We start from the raw sequence: 3,960 nt of genomic DNA on the forward strand, positions 1-3,960 counted from the left end.
GTTTTTGTCTTTGTCTGAGCCTGTTGTTCCGTTCTGTTTTGTTCTGAAAATTGTAAAATAAAATATATTTAAAAGAAAAAAAGAAGAAAACAGTCAAAACAATTTTCTGTTAATTTATTTAAAAAAGTCAAGAGGAAAGTGGTCCCTGCTAGCTGGCTTATAAGGGCTAAAAATATTAATTAAAAGTCATGCTGAAATAGACCAAAAATAGTGTAATTTCATTTCATCACCTCTAGGAGTTGCTCTGCTGCCATTTATTTCTAAGCCTCTCTCGCTGTCTCCTGTATGTCCTGTATGAATTCAGTCATCATAGACTCTGCAAGATGCTCTGTCTCAGTTATACTGGACAAGCCTTGTGTGCTATATATTTACATGGGAGAGTTAGAGATGTACATAACATAACATAACATAACATATTGATGTGCCTTCATCATACTTAGTGGTTAAAGTGACTAGAAATCTTGCACACTGCGTGCACTCAATTTATAGGGTGGAGACGGAAGATGTCAACATTGACATCATCTGTGACATGTCAAAGTGATATCAGTGACATCATCAGTGATGTAACCTGATGTCACAATGTCAACAGTGACATCAATGACATCATCAGTGGGAAGCAGGGAAGGGATGCTGATGTAACAATGGCTCGGAGTGTGAAGGCTTAAAGACATAAAATGTCACTGTAATGCTCCCCCTGGGCCCCCCCCCCCACCAGATCCATTCCAGTGTTTTGGCCAATTTTGGAGGCGATCGCTGCAACTGTGCGGCTTGCAACTCCGAACAAACAGACAGACAGCTCTCCAATTATAGCATTATTGTATTATTTTAGGAAGGATTATTATAAGATTCTGAGTCATATCCTGTTGTGAAAAGTCTAGAGAATAGGAAGTGATGTGTTCTGCAGTATGAAGGATACACCAATGTGTTGAAAGTGACTCCATATTTGAACCCTGGGAACAGTGCAGTGAAAGTGCTGATTAGACATGAAAAATAACTCATAGAGCCAAAGCTGAGCCTTAAAGGCAAAGTCAATGTCCCCCACCCCTCCCAATCAAATAATGAACCCTCCCCCACCCTCCCAATCAAATAATGAACCCTCCCCCCACCCCTCCCAATCAAATGATGAACCCTCCCCCACCCTCCCAATCAAATAATGAACCCTCCCCCCACCCCTCCCAATCAAATGATGAACCCTCCCCCCTCCCAATCAAATGATGAACCCTCCCCCCACCCCTCCCAATCAAATGATGAACCCTCCCCCCACCCCTCCCAATCAAATGATGAACCCTCCCCCCCTCCCAATCAAATGATGAACCCTCCCCCCACCCCTCCCAATCAAATGATGAACCCTCCCCCCCTCCCAATCAAATGATGAACCCTCCCCCCACCCCTCCCAATCAAATGATGAACCCTCCCCCCACCCCTCCCAATCAAATGATGAACCCTCCCCCACCCCTCTCAATCAAATGATGAACCCTCCCCCCACCCCTCCCAATCAAATGATGAACCCTCCCCCCACCCCTCCCAATCAAATGATGAACCCTCCCCCCACCCCTCCCAATCAAATGATGAACCCTCCCCCCACCCCTCCCAATCAAATGATGAACCCTCCCCCCACCCCTCCCAAACAAATGATGAACCCTCCCCCAACCCCTCCCAATCAAATGATGAACCCTACATAGGAAAAAGAGAAATACAATAGCCCTAAAATGCAATATGAATAGAACTCCAGGCGTAATGCCAACCTGCATTCTGCTCACCAAATGGGGTTTAGTTATTGCATTGCAGAGAGGAAGAACCCACAAGGCTGGTGCTGCAGTAAAATGTGCTTAGTGGTGGTTGGGATATTCTATGGTGACTGCACTATAATAGTAATAATAATAATCATAATCGTAATCAGGCTTTTTCCTGCATAGAGGAATTTTTGCCACCCCCAAAAGGCCTGGTATATTTGAGTTCAGGACAACCCTGACTACTAACTCCAAATCAAGCATTTTTTTACTGTATCATTTTAGAGAATTCTTAAGTTATAGTCTCACATTTGTACCTTCACATGGCCTCCTTTTCTAAAAACAAACAGGGGGAGCTGTAAAAACACAATGATCCATAAGTTCTGACATGATTTGAGACCAAGACATTTCTAATAATCACTGATATATTTGTGTTCACGATAACACTGATTAAACCAAAAGTCAAATAGGCTATGCATGACAGTAAGCATGATCAGTCCGATCATACTTATACTATTATATATTATTATACCATTATACTATATACTATACTATTATACTATTATATATTATTATTATTATTATTATATATACTATTATATTATTATATATTATTTTTATAGCATTTTTCAAATCTAATTTCCTCACAGTAAGTGCCTCACGGAGAGAAGGAGAACAGATAATAAAATAATAAAAAATAAAATAAAGGCAGAACCAAATCAACTGAAAATAAATAAGAGCAATACAAAACATAATAAATGGGCAAAATAAAACAATTGTAAAAAGGTTTTTCTGTATAAGGTTTTAAGCAGGGATTTAAAAGATCACAGACTCCGGCAGTCTGAGCGAGTTCCTCAAATGGGCCGTAACAAAGCATTGGCTCTGACTGTGAAAGCCCACTCACTGCCCGAGGCTGCTGCTGTGCTGCCACAGTAGCTAGACCTTGTTGCCTTAAAAGCCAACAGTAATATCATAAACCAACAGTAATATCATCAAATCAATTCTAAAGTTAACATGAAGCCATGGAGTTGATATGTTCTGTCTCCTCTCTTGGTTAAAATCTGACTGCAGACAGTGTTGTGTAATACCATAAAGATACTGGAAGATAATCCAGGCTATTTTCAACCTGAGCCTTCCTTTCCAAATTGTCTCCATCATGCCGATCAATCCTGATCAAAAATTAATAAATCTGTGCGCTGTGATACCTCTCAGTTTGCAAGAAGCACTGCTCTCCAATACAATCCAAAGGGGTCAACTCGAACTCAAACTGTCAAAGCCAAAGAAATCTAATGAAACACAGCTATCTATCACCAATAGCCTGTATCTTTGAAGATTATGTTTCTGTGTTAATTGGGTATGCGGAATCAGTTATGAGCATTCTGTGTGGAAACTTGGTAAAGGCTCAAATGGAGTAATTTAATCTGTGAGTCGTGAGGCAAGTCATGTAATTCAAGATTCAAGATTCAAAATAACTTTATTGTCTGTCACAAAGCAACAGAAAATTTCCTTTGACAAGACTCAAAAATGCATGTTCCAAAAGACATTAAAAACACATTCACACAATAAAAAACACAACTGACAAGAGCAGTGTTAACAAGTCAAAGTGCAGTGCCTATTTATTTTTTTTAAGTTCTGTGTTATAAAACCCGGTCAAAGTGCAGTAGTTAAAATGTTAAAATGTGGTGCCTACTTTCAAATGTTCAGGGTGGTGATTGCAGACAGGGTAAAGAATTTTTTGTAAATGTTTTTCTGGGCCAGTGGGACTTTGTAACAGCAACCTGATGAGTAACTGAAGGATTGGTGAGGGTGGTGAGAGGGGTCCTGATGGGAGTAACTGAAGGATTGGTGAGGGGGGTGAGAGGGCTCCTGTGTGATCTAATGCTTTGAAAGTTAGGGGGAAGAAGACATCATAATCAATAGTGAATTTACAGGGAGCCAGTGAAGAAAGACTAAGAGCAGGATAATGTTGTCATGCTTTAATATTCTCATACTGGTTGCTGCTGAGTACAGTATAAGTTGGACATTTCTGTTTGAAACTGGGACAACTGGAGTGTATTGCGTTATAATCCGGGAGTCTATACTGCTATTTTGATTAACCTGGTTTTGTCAGATAGTCTTTTTCTCTGCTGATTCTTGTAGTTTGGGGGTACATCTTCAAAGTACATGAGGGTGGCCAATCACTGGAAAATGCTATTCTTACAGAAATCACCAAATTACAAACATTTGTGAG

Source organism: Poromitra crassiceps, assembly GCF_964638095.1.
Source record: "Poromitra crassiceps genome assembly, chromosome: 21".
Lineage (NCBI taxonomy): Eukaryota > Metazoa > Chordata > Actinopteri > Beryciformes > Melamphaidae > Poromitra > Poromitra crassiceps.